General features: G+C 39.1%; 1 protein-coding gene across 1 annotated transcript in view; it reads left to right on the top strand.

Annotated features, from left to right (window-relative positions):
* The first annotated feature begins 1,654 nt into the window (after positions 1 to 1,654).
* The window catches only part of LOC134671383 (tubulin-specific chaperone cofactor E-like protein), a 54,737-nt gene continuing 37,276 nt past the window's right edge, over positions 1,655 to 19,115 (top strand). Inside the window, exon 1 of the mRNA XM_063529222.1 lies at positions 1,655 to 2,043. The gene's annotated coding sequence lies outside the window, so the exon portion shown is untranslated. The remainder of the gene's footprint in view (positions 2,044 to 19,115) is intronic.

Below are 19,115 nucleotides of genomic sequence, written 5' to 3'. Positions count from 1 at the left end.
TGGCTACTTATGGCTCTTTTCGCGGTCTAGATTGTTGAAGACCCCTGAACTATGGTAACAACCAACTTGTTCGTTTTACCTATTACCTGACATTTATACCAAACCCAACCAAGTTCAAAACATCAAAAATAATACATATCCACTTAGGTAAACATAAATAAGTAGGGATGTACTGACTAGTCGCTGACTAGTCGGCAAAGCCGACTATCCGGCCTCATTTGTAGTCGGCGAATAGTCGGCGACTAGTCGGCAAAAATGGCCGATTAGTCGGCACTTTATAAATTACAGAAAAACAGGGCATAAAGAAATATATAGCAAATATTTACCATAAGTTTTTCACCTATTTTACCCACATTCCTATTTAGGGTGCTTACGAAAACTTTTGTTTGAATTATTGACCGCTTGGTCGCTTTCTTGTCTGCTTGTCCGGTTGTCGTATGACATATAGCCTTAGGTTTTTTTATTCAGTTCATTTTCAGCGTTACTATATGTATATTTATAATATGACGAATAAAAAGCGGTAAAACGGTTGTTTTTATGTGCATCTGAACCGAACTTAGACGAAACCAATGATCCGGCCGACTAGCCGACTAATCGGCCATCCGAGCGCTGATTAGTCGGCTAGTCGGCTAGTCGGCCAAATCAATAATCGGTACATCACTATTAATAAGGTAACATTATCCTATAACCAACTAATATAAATCTTGTTCGAATAAAATACATAGGTACCTGCAGTTCCGATTTGTTCTTCAAATTTATTTGTTCTGCTGGGCAATTCAGGTAGATACTAACGACTGTTTAATGTCAAGTTTGCTGTTGATTGAAAAAAATAATCATTTATGTAACACTTATCTCATTCTTTTGATAATTTGCTTTGATTATTGCAGTGTCGTCTTCATCACACCGGGCATCGGTCATCTTGTGACACTGACAACTCAACTGACAGTGACAGCTCCACTCCAGTGTTGCAATAAACAGATCTAAAAAAATCCCCTCATTTCAGGTAGTTTTAGATTTTAGGCTCCCTACAGGCTACAGTACTTTACTATTTGGGCTCCGTACATGATTGACATGACATGGTGAAATATTGATTTAACGAACATTTTGAACCCACAATAGGTATAAAAATATAAATAAGAAAAGAGATGTATAACGAATATTTGGGTTCCTTTTGGTTTCCTCTATGTGATGAATTCGTCAATTAATTCCATATTTAGGCCTAGTTACTTTCACATTCAACTTTTATTGTGTTCTTAGATTTCCACCTCAAACAAATACCTATATACAACCTAAATTATGTACTTAAACCTACTTATGTAATTATACTTATTTGTTCATTTTTTTATTTTTTTATTTATTTTGACTGAAAGCAGATGTCAGAAAATTAATGTCTCGAAAACACGAAATGTGAAAACGAGAAAAAAACTTCAAATGCAGAGTATAATAAATTTTAGGCAAATACTGAGAAAATCTGGGGTGGGAAATCTACACGTACGTAAACCTCTTAAAATTTATCATTGGGTGCTTCATTTTGTTGTATTCCTGTTTCATAACACACGAGGTTTTACATCGTGCCTACTCGCTCTTGCTGCAGTGCTCAGCTGGTAGCGTCATTGACCCCCTTCATCCCCACTATAGCCAGTCGATACCTCGGCGTCGTACACACGAGCGTGATTAGTGTGCGTGCGGGCTGCGCCGCGCTCGCTTGCTATTGATGTAAACATTGACTGTTGTCATTTTGTTTCAGTGCGTTTCCAAGATCGTATGGGACTCTTATTGGATGCATTAAAACTTGTGAACAGCTGTCACCCTACAATCATATAAGAATTACAGTGCTCATGTAACCCACACCCGCACAATTTTGATGAAGTGTTCATCTTTGTTTACATAACAGTGTTTTTTGTTGTTCCTACACCAAAGGATTTCATAGGAACCAAGCTCAAACTATGTAGATTTTTGTTTTACCTATCCAACAAATTGATGCGAACGTGATTGAGAAATTTTATTCTGGATTTAATCTAAATTGCTGCTGCACTGCATAGGGTGAGTACACATAAATTAGTTACAGTACTTGTGACCTATAAAAGACCCATTTTAAAAACAAAAACCTAGACAGCGGGAGGTTTTTGTTTTAATTTATTTTTTCTTTATCGTTACTGCATCGTACTGGCCAGTTAAAACCAGTTTTACGGCTATGGCTGGTAGTCAAGTGACGCTACTGTATAAACTATAAGGCACTTCCTTGTTCTAGGTAACTAGGTACTAGAGCTCCCGATACACGTGTTACACGCTGACACGGGTACCCGTGTTCTTAAGCCCGCCGGGCTTAAGAACCCGAACTACACGAACCCGCCCGGATTCGGAAACGTTTACACGGGTACCCGTGTACACGGGTACACGGGTACACGGATACACGAAATAACGGATCTTATTTACCCGCCGGTTCGACCCTTCACTCTCGTGTAGCGGAGATTCGTGCTATGAAGACATACGATTGAATATGTGGGAGGTTAGGAAGATTCATTACCTACTTTGCAGTTTTACTGGATCGATTGGTGATGTCAATAATAGGTAGGTAAGTGCACTTTGTTTTAATAATCATAAGATTAAAATTAACAATATCTTAGTAACCGTTGACCTCATTGATAGGTATTTAATTTTCTTCATTGATGTAGTTTTTTAATAATTAAAGTAAACTTAAATGATTATCTAATAAAAAAGTAGATAGTTATGCTTACTGAAACTACAACGAACGGAATATGTTATATTTTCCTTTAGCAAAATCGAATTTTGCTCGCTGTTTTTAGGGTTCCGTACCCAAAGGATAAAACGGGACCCTATTATTAAGACTCTGCTGTCCGTCCGTCCGTCCGTCATAACAAATACTAGAAACAGAATAAAATAAAGATTTAAGTGGGGCTCCCATACAACAAACGTGATTTTTGACCGAAGTTAAGCAACGTCGGGCGGGGTCAGTACTTGGATGGGTGACCGTTTTTTTTGCCTTTTTTTTGTATTATGGTACGGAACCCTTCGTGCGCGAGTCCGACTCGCACTTGCCCGGTTTTATTAAGTAGCAAAGTACCCTTGTTCGAGCTGCTGAGGTGAAAATCAATGAAATTGGTACAACACATATCAATCACATTGAACATCCGATAAAATAAAACTGCTAAACAATCGGAGCTCCTGAACCTGAACCTTTGTTTTATTTAAAACTTTATACATTACTTCAATCTCCGCTACACGCCAAGGACAGGTTAGGCCCGCGTGTATATAAGGTCCGTTTCGCCGTGTACACGGGTACACGGGTACCCGGATACACGGATCTTAATTACACGTGTACCCGACTACACGTGCAGACCGGGTCAGAAAACCGTGTACGTGTAGTTCGGAAACGGGTACCGAACACGTGTACACGAAACCCGGACACGACCGCGAGCCCTAGTACCTACCTACTACTACCAGTAGGTACTTATATGTAGGTAGGTATAAAAATGGTACCTAATCAAATTATTGACCTTGTCTCGACGCATTTGAAATTAATTATTTCGGCAATGCTTTTTAATTAGGCAATGTGTCTACCTGTTAAACAAAATTACACAGGTTATATTAATTTAATTGTTAACGATAACCATAACGGATATACATTATTATTTCTAATACATAATTATGTACCTACATCATAATTTTAATTAAGGCAAGTATTAGAACGAGCACGACATGCCTAACGTATCTTATGAACAGTTCGCTTTGTTTTAACCGTGACCTAGTTTTGAAACCTTCGTCTGCTATTTTGGCGCTGGATGTAAATAAACAAAAAAAGAATACACGAGAATGAGGTGAAAACATTTGAACGTTTGTCGAGTTCCCGCGCGATTCGAAACTGCGTTCAGAAATAGTGCGGCCTTGCCGACGCAACCACGTGCGAAACTAACAACTAAACTGTAGTCTGGCAAACACAACTTGTCAGTAAGTAAGAACAAGGAAAACTATACTCATCCTTTTCTTTTGGATGCTAGTACTAGCGTAACACCAAAGAGAAATATTGTCTTTGCGTAAGACAAAGACAGTATGATTAGGATGATCTGTCGATGCTTGAAATGACTCGTTCTTGGGCCAAACTACACTATCTAAATAATTAATTTAAAAAAATTACCCAACCATATTCCCTAGATCTAACAAGGTCGTGCGAATACCGACGAAATGTTAGTACCTAGGTTAGGTACCTACCTATTCCCATGACACGACGGTCATTAATACCCGCCTAATATTAGGATTTGGATGAGTCGGATGTGAAGTGGCCACTTTGATATCAGAACCTCTGGAGCTGAAGAGGGGACTCTCGGAAAGGGCTCTTTGCTTCCGCGGCGTCCACCACATAATTGCCTAGATTTTTATTTCAAACTACGGCCCTCCAACAGCGTCCTATCTGCGAGCCGAGCCCTTTAATCCGATCCGCAGAAAGAAAGCGGGATGGCCCATAACCTACACTACTGGCCACAGCAGCCATAAAACCAAAGTTTTGGCTTGCGCAAATTTGATTAAAAATAAGTTGCAGTCTGGTCCTCAGATCAAAAAGGATGAGACCCCTGAATCATAATACTCAACTAAAGGAATTAAAGGATAAAGGATCCACCCTCCCGAATGCGCAATTGTGAGGAATGCGAAGAGCAAACATTAATCAGCCAATCACTTGATTTTCTATTACCTTACCTTGCCAGCCATCAATCCAAGTTTGACAGTTACTCTCTCTTCATTCCCCTCTGTATATATTGTTCATATCACAATAGGTAATATGGCGTCATATAAACGCGTGTATTAAAAACTTAAGCGCAATTCAAAGTTATGACCGTAAACATTCCACTTAACACGACCTTGTGTATTGAATAACTTTACGTAAACTAGACAAGTCAAAACTATTATATATATACTCACCTACTGCGCACCAAAAACTACGCAGTACGGTAATCTTTATGATTTCGCGATAGGTATTGCGAACACGAACAGTTTTTTGCGAGTGTTGTGGACTGTTGTAGATGTCTACCCACCAAGGACACAGGCACGGTCAGACGCCTCAGTAATCGCAGCCATTATCTTGCTAATGAATTTTTAGTGTGAATTGTTCAGGACGTGATCGTGCGTAAAATCGCTAGGTACGAGGGCTGCTACTTATGTATCCGGAATGGGCCACTTACTGGAACTGTATTAAAAATATATATATAACATATAAAAATGGAACTGGATTCTGCTTCGGGCGTTTGAGTGGAGCACGTGCGCGGAATTGTTTTCGTTGTTTTTCGACTCAAAAGTTGTTTTTTTAGAGCGTAATACCTGTATTGGTGTGTGTTTTTGTCCTTTTGTGCCGTTTAGTGCCTGTTTTCGTGATTGTATTGTAAGTATTTACGTTTAAGGGAGAAGGCGGCATCTACTCGCATGTGAGCCAGGTGCCCCCTTCTCCTAGGCGCCGCAAAATGGCGTCCCAGCAATTTGATCCAGGGATTCCTGGATTTATTGAACTCCCACCATCACCGGCTTACCACATGGAAGTTGAGGATACTCCGGCTGCGGTTTCCCTTGGTCAAATTTTCTCTCTAACTACCCCTACTAACCCTGACGATGCTTTAAAAACCTCGTCTAACGACCCCAAATCCAACAAAAGTTCAAAAAAAAGAGAAATTGCTGAAATTATTGCTAATGGTTCTGGCTCGGACAAACAGGACGAAACATCTAAGATCCCCCGTACAGAGCAACATTTACCGTCTTCTTCTAAGACACCCACCCCTCCTTTGAATATCGCACCCTCCCAGTCGCTTAGTGCAGCCCCTCTTGTCAGTCAGTCTCCTCCCTTATCACAAGGAACCCCGAACACAGGTTTAGTGAATAATGAAACTCAGTCTTCCCAATCAAATTCTCAGAACATCACACTGACCCCCCCCCTCCCAGTTCCAAACACGAAATGAGTACCTAAACTCAGATAAAGGCCCTTTCATTGTGCACGTGGCCCGCGAGGCTTCAGAGGCCGACTCTGGAGCCTACTTGCACCCGGTTAAATTTGGTCAGTTTCTTTTTACAAATGGCGTGGCCAATATGAAGGACGGCGGTATAAAAAAGATAGGTCGGAACAGGCTTAGCATCGAATTTGTGTCTGCTGCTGGTGCTAATCAGTTTTTGTCCAGCTCTCTGGCCTCCAATAATTGTAAAAAGTTTATTCCCTCCTACCACATATCAAAGACTGGAATCGCCAGAAATATTCCAACAGATTTTTCAAATGATGACATTCCAAATTTAATCAGGACACCATATCACTGCGGCAAGGTTGTTAAGGCAAGGCGGTTAAACTTCAAAAAAAGAAATCAAGCGGACAACACTACCCAATGGGCCCCGTCAGAGACGGTGGTGTTAACATTCGATGGTCAAATTCTCCCTGACAAGGTGTTTCTTTTTAATTGTGCGTTAGAGGTGGTGCCGTATTACTATCCAACTGTACAGTGTTACAAATGTTGCCGATTTGGCCATGTACGAGCCCAGTGTCGATCCCGTCCTCGCTGCTTTAAATGCACCCAACCTCATGAAGGTAACGAATGTTCGATTGATCCTCCTACATGTCTCAACTGTTCGGGTGACCACAAGGCCACAGAGAAAGTATGTCCAGAACTCACAAGACAACAACAAATCAAGAGAATTATGGGAGATGAAAGCATTTCGTACCAAGAGGCGGAGAAAAAGGTACCTAAAGCCCGCAAGCCCTATAACGAAGCTGCACAGACACCCTCGACAACCTCTTATAAAAAAACTGTTTACACAAAAAAAAAAGTTCCTGTCCCATCAAACCCTCATGGCTATGACCAGAAAGCCCACAGAGCACTAATTGCAGATTATAATGCCCCCCAACCCGCCAACGGTGTCATGTTCAGAAATCCTGCAACCAGCTCTAGTTCTTCTCCGGTTGCACCAGCGCAGACTCAAATGATATCTTTACTGCAACTCTTGCCTATGATCAATTCGCTCATCTCGTCTCTAGTATCAACTCTTCAGCAAAATGCTGTCACTCTACCGCCCAACGTTGCCAATAATCTAATGAATTTATCCCCCTTCCTTTCTGGTGGCCCTATCTTTGGGCCTTATGAATATGGATCTCAAATTTATCCAATGGAACATCAGGAGTATCAGTCGCAATAAGGCTGATCTCCTGTATGTCATTCAAAAATACAACCCTATCTGTTTAGCTATTTCTGAAACCTGGTTAAAACCCGATTCCCATTTCAACTGTCCAAATTATATTTGTCTAAGACAAGACAATCCAAAAGGTCACGACGGCTGTGCCCTTTTGATCAGGAAAGACATGGATTATTCCATTTTAAATACCCCATCTCACCCTTCGTTTTATATCGTAGCTTGTCAAATTTTAAACTGTACAGTAGTATCTGCATACATCCCTCACCCCTCTACCAGAATTATTAAAGACTTTTGGTCCTTCTTGGAAAATGTCCCCGGCCCTTATCTTATTCTAGGAGATTTCAATTGTCATCACACACTGTGGGGTTCTCACCAAAGCAATGCTCCAGGCCGAAAAATGGTCGAGATAATGGATTCTCTCAATCTATGCACGTTGAATGATGGCCGTCCCACCCGACGCTCTGCTCCATCACAGAACCCCTCAGCAGTTGATATCTCCATTTGCTCTCCTTCTCTGTGTTCTCTTCTTTCCTGGGATGTCTTGCCCCACAGTTTTGGCAGTGACCACTTGCCTATCACTATTTCTTACTCTTCTCGCTTCAAACCCCGTTCGGCTCCCACTCCTCTTCAAAAATTTAAGATAACTAAAGCGGATTGGCCCCTTTTCTCCGTTACTACAAAAAATAAAATCGATTACTTGCCCCCTGTCTCACAGTCCAACTGTCTCCAATGTTATAGTCTTTTTTGCCAGGTCCTATTGGAATCAGCAGAAGCGGCCATCCCCCTTAAAAACATCTCTGCTAACCGACGTCCTTCTCTACCCTGGTGGGATTCCGAATGTACCGCCCTTGTAAAAGACAGGAAAGCTGCTGAAAACACATTCTCGGCGGAAATGACTATGGAGAACTATTTAAATTTGAAAAAGGTGCAAGCCAAAACTAAAAAAATACTACTTTCTAAAAAAAGGGATGGTTGGACCAAGTTCTGCGAATCTATTTCCCCTACAACTCATCCTTCCGTCGTATGGCGAAATATCAAAACATTTCGAAATGCTTGTTCTTCGTCGTCTCCGCCCTCATCTTTTTCCAATTCACCTTCCTGGATGGACGAATTTTCGGACAGATTGGCACCTCCTTATGTGCCTAATTTGTCCGAACTTCCGTCTAACTGTACTGATCACCGTAATAATACTGATTTCCTTTCTTCTCCCTTCCACCTTTCCGAACTACGCCTTGTCATAGATTCTCTTTCCGACTCTTCCCCTGGCCCCGACGGTATCTCCTATTCATTTTTGACCAGATCTAGTTCGGCGGCTCTCTCATACTACTTGAATCTGATTAACACCTTTTTTAGCTGCGGACTGGTCCCAGACTCTTGGAAGGAACAATTTGTTATCCCGATTCCCAAGCCTGGCAAGGACCCCAACCTTGGAACATCGTACCGCCCTATAGCCCTTTCGTCCACCCTCTGCAAAGTTATGGAGCACCTCTTGAAAAATCGTCTGGATTGGTTTTTGGAAAGTCGAGGTATCCTTCCGCGTTTCCAGTTTGGTTTCAGGAAGGGGAAAAGTATCACTGATAGCCATAGCATCCTATCTACCGACATCCGCCTGGCTTTCTCTAGGGGAGAGTCAATGGCTGCAGTTTTTCTGGACATCTCAGCTGCGTACGACAACGTTCTCCTTTCAGTGCTCAGAGACAAAATGTCCCAACTGAGTATCTCGTCTAAGGTAGTTCACTTCATCTGCAACTTACTGATGTTCAGAACTATTCGCGTAAGGTGGCAGGGCGAAGTGCGGGCCGTCCGCCACTCCTGGAGGGGCCTCCCCCAGGGTTCCGTCTTAAGTCCGATCCTTTTCAATATTTACTCGTTCGACTTAGACAAATCCGTAAACTGGGCTTGCAGAACGCTACAATACGCGGATGATGTGGCAATTTACTGCTCGGACAAAAGCCCATTCCGGGCTGCGGATATGGTGAACGGAGCATTAACATCGTTAGGGTCTTGGTTAAACTTGCATGGTCTCTCCCTGTCCTCTGCTAAAAGCTCGGCTATTGTGTTCTCCAGAAGTCTGACTACTCCACCATGCCGTATAGTCTTTAATGAAGAACCTATTCCCGTAGTAGATGCTGTGAAATTTCTTGGGGTATTCTTTGATCGTCGATTTGTGGGGTCTTCCCATCTTTTATACATCGCTAAAAAATGCGAAAGAAATTTAAATATTTTAAGGGCTCTCTCGGGTGCTTGGTGGGGAGCCCACCCATATTCCCAAAAACTCTTATACAATGCTTTTATTCGTAGTCTATTAGATTTTGGCACTTTTATTTTCGAACCGTGTAATAAAGCAGCGCTTACCGTCTTAGAACGCACTCAAATGAGGGCACTTCGAATTGTTACAGGCGCCATGAGACCATCCCCTAACAGAGCTGTTCAGGTCGAATGTGTAGATCCCCCATTAGACTTAAGGCGACAACTCCTTGCAGACCGCTTTTTATTTGGAATTGCTGCCCTTTCTTCCCACCCTCTCCTCCCAAAACTACGTCTTCTTCAATTATACGGTACCAGCAAAGCATACTGGCGCAATAAAGAAAAACCTAACTTAGTTCGCAGCCTGGAGAGACTAGCAACCCTCAGACCCCCCATTATGAAGTCTTCTTCTCTCCCTATGTACTGCGTCCCTTTCGAGGCTCTCACTCATTCTCCCACAGTTATTACCGATATTGGCATCGAAAAGGGATCCCCGTCGGCTAATTCAATTTTTTCTAAATTTGTCAACTCTCGCTTTCCAACTTACTGGTTCTTCTTTACTGATGCCTCTAAATTATCCGATCAAGGATGCGTGGGAGCGGCCATTCTCATAGCAAACTCGCATATCATGGCAAAATTTAAACTCCCTCCCGAAGCATCTGTATTTGCTGGTGAATGTTTGGCTGTCTTAAAAGCCCTAGAATACATCCTTACCCATAAGCTTCCCAAATCTGTTATTTTTTCAGACTGTCTCAGTGCGCTACAATCCATTTCATTACGACCCTTTAAGAAATTTGCTCACAACTTCCTTATCTGCCAACTAAAAAACTTTGCGTATAAATGCCATTCAGCGGGCTTGGAAGTAGTTTTTGTTTGGATCCCTAGCCACTCGGGAATAACAGGCAATGAGGGTGCGGACAAGGCAGCCAAGGAGGCTGTCCTTGATGGTGATGACTCTTTCTTCAAAATATACCCACCAGATGCCCTGAGTATCCCTTTTAACTACATGAGGAAAAAGTGGTCCGTTCGCTGGACCCGGTCTAAGAAATGCTTCTTCTCAGAAATTCAACCATCTATTCCATCCCGTCCATGGTTTTTCAAAAATAGATCTCTTTCCAAAAGGCATACTAGTATTATTATTAGACTCAGACTAGGTCGCGTCTGTTCGTCCGAGCAGCTACATGAATTTAAAAAGAAAGATTCTCCCATGTGCGATTGTGGGAACGAGGTTGGTAATGTAGACCATATTTTCTTTAATTGTCCGCTTAACAACACACCCCCGGATCTGTATTCTAATTTGCCAAAACTTAATGTGCCGTTGCCTACTAATATGGCTTCGCTCCTATACCTAACTAATAATAAAAAAATCATGTGTGCCGTAAGCAAATTCATGTCTAAAAACAAAATAAATCTATAGATATAGTTAAATCCTACCTATTTATTTTAACGTTTTATGTGACATTAATAGCTTAAATTATTCCTACAATTGGTTCTAACCTGGTGATGGTAAATGTTAAATTGTGTCTGTCGTATTTTGTTCCAGGTATTACCCAGTTTCTTGGTATTCTTCAATATTGTAGTAACCTACCCTCATGTCACGCGTGCAAAGCTCGATACTCGATTTTGGCAGAATTGTGCTTAACTGCGCAGTAGCCATAGACAAAAGAGTGAAGTGAAGTGAAAAATGGAACTCTTTGAAAGCAAAATACAGCTTGTTTCACATGTCTATCAATTGGTTTTACATTGAAGAATTATTTTTTTAAATTCTTTGTTTCATCTTCAACGGATTTACTTGTGAAAATTTTCGTGCAGATGTTTTTTTTACGATGTTCGGAGTGGTTAAACTCAAAAATAGTGCATAGATCGACTTTTTTCGACTTTTGGGGAGTAAGTTCCATCGAAGGTCAATGTTTTAGTGAATAAATTGTGGTCGTAGTATATTACGGTATTTACGGTAGGACGAATTTAAAAAAAAACGCTCAAAATCGGCTTTTATCCCACAAAATATAGATGCTGTGGACAAACTCATAATGCAAGATGGTCATAGTATAAGTATATCGCAAGATAGAGGCATCTCATGGCAATAGTATGACGAGCATTTGTACGATATTACATGAACATTGGCTCAAAAAAAAAAAGAAAAACTCGCGAAAGAGCCGTTCTTGCGTACAAAATGCACGTCTTGTATACCAAGATCAGAATGGAAAAAGTGCTATAAAAAGTCGTTTCAACATTATGCAGAAGTGCATCATTCATCTTGGTGGACAAATACAAAGGCAATAAAACCATTTATAACTATAGATATTTGTTATTTTTTGTGTTTCCGGATACATAAGTAGCAGCCCTCGTATATATATGTATTTGTGATTCTACAATATTAGGTACATGGTACACTCGCAAAGTCAGTGTACCCGTGAACCTAATATTGTTTTGAAATTAGAATGGCTTAGCATAGGAGGGACGTTCTAACATCTGGCGTATTTGTTAATTCCCTTAAATTTTCAACAAAGACAAAATTTGTGCATACAGCTAATTATAGGAGTTACCCACCTATATACTTACAGACCCTCAGTTTACCATATAGTGTTGGCATATTCCAGGATGCATGTTTTGTTTCATATCCTGAAATCAGAATTTAAGATTCAGGAGAACTATTTCAATACGAAGACAAAAAATGTGAAACTCTTCGGGTCGAGGACATAGTAGCGTTTCTCCTAAACTTTTCAGGCAACATTTTCTAATTACAAAATTTCCATTAGACTGTTCCCATGCATCAACATCTCAGAATTACTACTTAGAAATAAATTTCTAAATCGAATATCTCATGATCATGATGTCTGCTATGAATTTGCATACTAAAGTCGAATATCCTATACATTTAATGCTTAAAAGGCTAGACTTTCAGTTCAGTACCCTCACAATTCCTCACTGTCGAGACGGGGTGTGTCTCCACCCTATAGTAAATCATTTACCACTGCACGATACATTTATCTTCGAAACATTGCTGTTGTTAATGTTTCATGTTTTCCTGGTACCTCTTTTGGTAAATTCTAGCGTCTAGTCTTTATAAACAAGATTTTTGATTGTATCTTAAAGTAAACGATCTAACACTGCATAATGAGATTAATGAGTTTATTTTCATAGAATTTATCATTTTTATGCTTCATATTTTTCTAATACCTACAATATACCATGTTTGGTAGTTTTATCTAGGTGTGTTAGGATATTTGTAACCAAGACTTTGAGACGAAGTGCTATCAAACGAGGAAATTCGAAACTCGCCGGTCCCTGCCAGTGACATTGAAAAAATGTGTTTAATAACCATGTTCTGCGAGTATAGATTATGATAACTATACTGACGCCTGACGGATGGTTTTGAGTTGACAGAAAAACCTTTTTTGGCTTGTTAGCCCGAACCGAACCCATATTGGTGATATTATTGGTAACAACAACAATGCTCTGGCTTCAGCTCATCACGCTCAACCAATATGAGCCAGACGCACAACGGATTCCAAGAAAATGAAATAAATTGTGGCAGATTTGAAACTCAGACTCTAGTATTGACTTGTGAATTACTTATTCACCATCCTTCCCTCAGGCTCTAGCAATCTATTGTCCATTCAGATCGATTTTGTAGCCTGATACGTTTGTTTTTCAATCCTAAAATAGATATAATTTAGCGCTGCTTGTAGGTACAGTAGGTACACACAGTCTGGCCAGTGTAATCTTTCCAATACGAATTGGAAACCAGGCTCTGAACGTAAACAACTTTTGGCACGAAAAATATAGTTCCATTTGTAATATAAGTCCGTAACAAATATAGGTTTCTCTAATTTGTTTTTTTTTCTGATTGCCATGAAGTTGGTGCAAAGTTACCGTGACCAGAGTCTAGTGCTTTGTCACGACTCGATATTCTCACCGATTAACTGCATTCTTGCGGCACCTCAAAGGTGCATTTCAGGTTTAAACTAGTTTTTCGAACACTAGACTTGGCTGAATTGGTTTTCCTTGCCGTGACTTTCATTATCAATGCAATATAAAGGTTCATCCTTTGCGTCAAATACAAAATAAAATTTCCCAAGGATCTGACTTAACTGGCTTAATCAAAATCAATATTGCTCGCATAAAGTAGGTATGAAAAGTACTTTCCTTTCTAAGAAACGGGACTGTATCACTAATATACAGCATCTTTATTAGGTCTGCATAGCTTTAAAGTGCTTTAGTAACAATGGTTCCTCGCGCAGCAGTTAATTTTATTAATTCCATTGTCTCGCAGATTTATCGCATGATTCGCATGAAGCATAAAAGCATACACAGTTAGAAGTTTATTAATTGCTGTATCAGACAATGCCTTACTAAGAACTGTTTTCATTTCGTCGTAATAAACTTATGTCCCCTTAAACAATATTTACCTATATTAGAATCTAATTGATATTTTATTACTGTATGTTAGTACCTTTCCCTTGAAAGGTTATTATCTCAAAACTTATTTTAAACAAGACAACCTATCCTTTGATTGCTTTTACGAAATTCAATAATTTGATATATTTTATTTTACCGAACTCATTCTTTATCTGCCTTAACTAATTACGTAGTAGGTATAGGTATATTTAGCTGTGAAGCAAAATTTTACTAAAAAGTAAAAAAAAAGTAGAGAAGTAGCGTACGTAGAAAAATCCGCCATTTCATTATAAGAGTACTACGCTTATTATGAAAAGTGCTCATATCTTGTTATCTAGCTTTTAGTTTTCATGCTCTATTGGTTTCATCCTTCACACTTAGGATGGCTAAATTTCCCGTCACTATTATGCTCCTTTAGCAACAAATGGTATCGCTTTAATACAGTTTATGCTCGACCTTGCGAGCTCTCGCTTTCAACAGCCTTCCTCACGGTAGTTAATCTTTAGTTCGTTTATTAGTTAGAACATGCGGCGTTATTCAAGTCCTGGTTAGCTATTATTAATTTATGCTATTATTCCTTTAGCAATTATGAAGAATAATTTACATTTCATACGTGGGTGTGATGTAATTTAATTAACATCTTAAAATATTTATATCGTGACTATCATGATAATGCTGAGGCAGGTCGCATGTATAAATAATAGTATTAAAACGGTCCCTATTTTAAAATTTAAAAAAAATAAAAATTGTACTAGTGATTTTTAGAAATATCTTTTCTAAACTTATAGTTACGTTCCGAGAAACAACGACGATTTTATATACTTACTTACACTATTCCTATTTGTTGTGATTGGAAAAAGGAAAGTGTCCAAGTGTCCACTAGATTTTTTTCTTTGTTTTAATAAGATTTTTAGTTCGATGACAGCGGCTCCAATATGGCGCACGCGTGGGACGTTGTTCAATCACATTTTTATTGAAGCCTTTGTTCTTAATTTTTCATATCATTTTTATACAGAATACAGAATACAGATATTTATTGGTAAAAATAAAAGTACATTCTACAAGTCACAATAAAATACAAATTATACAAGTAATAAAACAATAAAATTATAGATCAATAAAATAACAATAACAAACAATCATAATTTTCATTTCACAGTGTTGGGTCAATGATCTTTGGTTAAGGTTATACACATAAACTCATCAATTGAGGATATAAAAGGTTTTTATGAATGTTTTTCGCAATTGATGAAGATTTGCACAACAGATGTACGGGCGTTGGTCAATAGCCGCAAATCGTGCAATGAAATTATACGCGCTGTTTCAAATCTGGAACGGTCGAATGTTGTATGACACATACAGATATGATGAATGTAAACCATAATTTACAAAATGACGGAGCTCTGTAATTGAATAATCTGTGAAATACTATACGTAACTGTAATTGATGAGGAAAATCATACAGGTAACGAACAGCAGAGAGTCAGATGAACACACACTTCCATAGCGAGGCTAAAGAGTTCGGCCACTATGAATTGCTGCATTAACCAATGGTTTTCTTTAACGACAATCTTCCTTTTCCATCATTATTTGTCCGAGCTCATCATAATTTCCACCCATAGACAATTCGTTCGATAAGTGCGCAAAAAATCCAGTTTGCTTAAGAGGACTTGTAATTGGATCCGATTGTGCTACGACCTTGGCCTTAGTCGAAACCGAGGCGTAATAATCAATTTCCTTACTCGGTCGCTTAATAGCGCGGGAGATGACTGAGATGAGTTTTGCTCTTCCTCTTGTTCCAATGAAGAATTTGGCTCTTGTTTCTTTTCATAATAATGTCCCTTCTGTGCTAATTTTCAAACAGTTAAGTGCAACTTCTTTTTTAGTATTCTGCTGTCCAAAATTCCTTCTTCCTTGACTTCAAATTTTTCCGGTATTATTTAACGCAATTTCTTGCCAGTTGGAGTGTATACTGTCTCTTCCGAAAATCGTTTTTTCCGGAGTGCCATTTTTGTCATTCGCAATTTTTACCATTTTATTTTTCTCATTTTCTCCTTTCCCGGAAGCATTTCTTACCATTCGCATATTATTCCATTAATTTTATTTTCCAGTACAATTATGCGAATGGTTAGAAAACCTATTAGAAAAGTAAGCTATTGGAAAATTAAATGGGTAATATGCGAATGGTTAAATCTGATTTCGGAAAAGGAAGCTGTCGAGGAAAAGTAAAATGGTAAAAATTGCGAATGGCAAAAATATCAATCTGGAAAAAACGATTTTCGGAAGAGACAGTACACACATACCTATAAATGTTTAGCAAGTCTTCTTTCGTTAATCTTGGCCGGTGAGGTCGTAATGTTATTTGATTAAAGTTGTTTGAGTTATTCCCTTTCCATTTCATCTTTCTCAGATACTGTTTGTAAAGTCGTTGCTCATAAATCATCTTCTAATGGCGTAGGTAGAGCCCTATAATAATTAATACGATATGCCTAACGGTATGACTTGGAAACGTCTTAATTTAAATATTGAACGTCAACCCTGACCTATTGATAGGGCAAAAAGGTCAGCCCAAGTCACGTGTAGATAAATTTTATAATTTCACGACACCAAGGCTTGCAATACGTGCACTTAATAACACTGATTACAATCAACAATCAAACAGTGGTTACTTATTGCACTAAGTATCTAAGTTGCCGTTAGTGCCCAAATTACCAAAGCATTTTTTGGTCATTATGTTATCATTTATCAAGGGCACAGAAAAATAAGTGTTCCGTAAACAAAGTTTTGTACGGAACACTAAAAATGCAAGCGTGTGTAACACTTACAGGTTTCACAATTTGATTTTAGCTTTTATTTAAGCTTCCCAAAAACCTAGCGGCTCTTAGAGACACCATTCGGAATTTAGGGTAGGTACGTTAGAGATCGGGACGATCTCCCGGCAAATTGAGGGTCCAGGTAGTATCCCGTCTAGCAGTTACAAAATATCTGGTGATTATAGGACACTGCTAAATTCGACAATTTTTTGCAATATTCGTGAGATCAATGCATGGATTATTTTGATTTTATTAAAAAAGAACAGAAAAATCAACGTTATTCCGACAAACTTAAATAGGTATAGCATTGAAATAATCTAGTACTCTCCTGGATTTATGAATTATCTGTAGTTACATTACATCAACAGCGGAAAGCACATTAAATTATAAGCCACATAACATTCATAAGCCACCGTCATGGATGCCCATCACGATATGACCTTCTCCCGGTAGTTGAGAAACCCCTTCTAAAGCCTCTTTTATTATTGGGTTCTGCCTGTTACTCTGTCAAATCCAATGTCGACTGTCAGGCGAGTAATAGCGGTCGATCGAAATGATTGTTTGTTCGAGATTCCTTAGAAATGGCAGTCATTCTCATTTATTTCAATCTCATGATAGAAATGATTTGTCAATGTATTTATTACTTCAAACGAGGAAATGCGATGTATTATAATTTTATTTCGATTTCTCAATTTTACTAGTTAGGTATTTCCGACAGATTTGTCTAGCATTTGATTGCCTGGACATCGGACAGATCTCTGGCAGTCACACCTCTTTATACCTAATTCTCGCCATACACTGACATATATTAGTTTACTACCTTAGAGCATTTAATAACTGGAGTCGCCTTTAAGAGTTTACCCCTCTGTCGAAACACTTGCACAATTGTGCAAACTTTTGTATTGACTGACATGGTTATTTGGTACGTTACGTACAAATTATGTACAAATAGCAATACATTTGACGTCCCCTCCCCCGCAAAAATCGGCAGAGTGTTTCGTATAGAAAATGACAGCCATGACGTCTCCAGTTACCGCCTTTAAGAGTTTACCCCTCTGTCGAAAAACTTGCACAATTGTGCAAACTTTTGTATAGACTGACATGGCTATTTGGTACGTTACGTAAAATTATGTACAAATAGCAATACATTTGACGTCCCCTCCCCCGCAAAAATCGGCAGACTGTTTCGTATAGAAAATGACAGCGATGACGTCTCCAGTTACTAAATGCTCTAAGTCTACTGCAGATGGGTGTGTATTTGCCAGATTTTTTGGCTATTTTTATCCTCCACCGTAGGGTCCGTAGGTAATACCCTGAAAATAAAGAAATAAGAAACAAGAACATAAAGGCCTACGAAAAGATTAGCGTAACTTTTTTTAATGCGGAGTTACGGACAGTGCAACTTTCTGACTGGCAACGAAAAGAAACTCAGTCGTATAAAAAATTGTGTTTCGAAACATTCTTGCTATAGTAATTATTGCAAATGATATGTACTGACTGCAACTCAGTTTATTCACAGTTACCTTTATCGTATTGACATAAGGTCGACAAATGATCAGTTTACAGTGTTTGTAGCTGGTACAGTCGTCGACAGCAAAAAAATGTATGCACTTTAGCACCGTATCCCGTTGTAATTGGGTAAAAAGTGCGTACATATCTTTGACGTGTACGTTACATTGCTGCGTCTGACACTTGGTGTCGTTTCGACACGCATCCGCTTGGCTGGGCAATAGTTTTGCGGTGCTATTGGCTGCTTATTCGATCGATTAATAGCTCGTTTTATCGATACTTATCGATTTGGCTATGATAGCCTGACGAAAGCTTGCAATTGCAAAGGACGGCTGCCGCGAAACCCAAAACTCGAAGAATGTCTTTGTCCATCTATATTTCTCTACTGTGCCCTTTCAATATTCGATCAGCAGGGAATCAGATGGACATTTTTTCAAATTATGATGATTAACTGCTTTTTGAAATTTATTTTTAACTTAAATTTATGTTCACAATATCTGAACACGCACTCTAACGCCTTGACAATAGAGGGATGTTCAGATATTAGTGAGCGCCTTGGCCGCTCCGATATATCTGATGGCAACTGTACGTTCCTGGATCAATAGATGACCTACCTCTTTAGTCTCTACCATTCCATTTGTAGACCTAAAATAATATGTTTCAGACTATATTTTCTATGTACAGAGTGGTTTATTAGTAGTAAATTGGTCTATGCATCATAATATAATTGGTCCCAAGGTAAGAATTAGGTAACGCACATCTTTGGAGGCGCTCCAATAAACTGCATAAAGTGATCATTAGACTGCTCTTTCAGTTGTCTGTTTCAAATTGTATTTTATATCCGATTATATAAGTGACGGCCGCTAGCGCCATTTTAGACATTTATGAAATGGTGTTTTACTTCAAACTTTTGCACTTATATAAAATTTGTACTTTAGCGAGTAGTTGCGCTCTCTCGGAAGGGTTTCT

The sequence above is a fragment of the Cydia fagiglandana genome, chromosome 15 (assembly GCF_963556715.1).
Source record: "Cydia fagiglandana chromosome 15, ilCydFagi1.1, whole genome shotgun sequence".
Taxonomy (NCBI): Eukaryota; Metazoa; Arthropoda; class Insecta; order Lepidoptera; family Tortricidae; genus Cydia; species Cydia fagiglandana.
Note: the sequence above shows the minus strand (reverse complement) of the source record. Positions and strands in the feature narration are given on the sequence as shown.